The sequence below is a fragment of the Nerophis ophidion genome, linkage group LG08 (assembly GCF_033978795.1).
Source record: "Nerophis ophidion isolate RoL-2023_Sa linkage group LG08, RoL_Noph_v1.0, whole genome shotgun sequence".
In the NCBI taxonomy this organism is placed as follows: domain Eukaryota; kingdom Metazoa; phylum Chordata; class Actinopteri; order Syngnathiformes; family Syngnathidae; genus Nerophis; species Nerophis ophidion.
Window position 1 is genome coordinate 19,139,684 of NC_084618.1, and position 1,145 is coordinate 19,140,828.

The following is a 1,145-nucleotide window of genomic DNA, read 5'->3' on the forward strand; positions in this document are numbered from 1 at the left end:
TTACACAGATTTTTTTTGTACACAGGATTATTTTACACTTAATTTTTTACACTCAATTTTTGTAACACTTTTACACTGTTTTTTTTACACTTTTTACACTGCATCGTTACACTGAACATTTAAAGACATTTGTTACACCAATTTTTTTTCACACACTGACTTATTTTTTTACACAGAATTTTTTTTTTACAAATGATTTAACACTTTTTTTTTTTTTTTTTTTTTTTACAATGATTTTATTTTCTTACATTGAACTATTACACACCAAATATTTTTACACTTGATTTTTACAAACTGAATATTTAAACACATTTTTTACATGGATTCTTTTGTACACGTGATTATTTTACAATTAATTTTTTACACACTGAATTTTTCAACACTTTTACACTTTTTTTTTACACTGATTTTATTTCACACTTAATTTTTACACACTTAGGTTTTACACAGATTTTTTAAGCATGTATTTAAAAAAAAATTTTGTACATAGGATTATTTTACACTTAATTTTTTACGGTAAATTTTTACACTCAATTTTTGCAACATTTTTACACTGTTTTTTTACGCTTTTTACACTGCATCTTTACACTGAATATTAAAACACATTTTTACACCAATTTTTTTTACACACTGACTTATTTTTTAAACTGAATATTTTTTTTTACAAATAATTTTCAAACATTTTTTTTTTTACAATGATTTTATTTTCTTTCATTGAACTATTACACACCAAATGTTTTTTTGCACTGGATTTTTACATACTAAATATATAAAGCCATTTTTACACAGATTTTTTTGGTCTACATGATTATTTTACACTTGATTTTTGTTTACACATTGAATTTTTTAACACTTTTGCACAATTTTTTTTTACACTGATTTTATTTCACACTTAATTTTTACACTCCGGTTTTACACCAAATTTTCAAACACATCTTTTACACTGATTGTTTATTTTACACTTAATTTTTTACAGTCAATTTCTACACGCAAAATTTTTGTAACACTTTTTACACTGTCTTTTTAAATACTTTTACACTGCATCGTTACACACTGAATATTTAAACATTTTTTACACCAATTTATTTTTTCTACACACTCACTTATTTTTTTTTACACTGAATATTTGTTTTTATAAAAAAATT

The 1,145-nt window shown here is 22.2% G+C and overlaps 1 protein-coding gene across 1 annotated transcript in view; it reads right to left on the reverse strand.

Annotated features, from left to right (window-relative positions):
* Window positions 1-206: 206 nt before the first annotated feature.
* The window catches only part of adora2ab (adenosine A2a receptor b), a 22,361-nt gene continuing 21,422 nt past the window's right edge, over window positions 207-1,145 (reverse strand). Inside the window, exon 5 of the mRNA XM_061907952.1 lies at window positions 207-1,145. This exon is cut by the window's right edge and continues 1,831 nt beyond it. The gene's annotated coding sequence lies outside the window, so the exon portion shown is untranslated.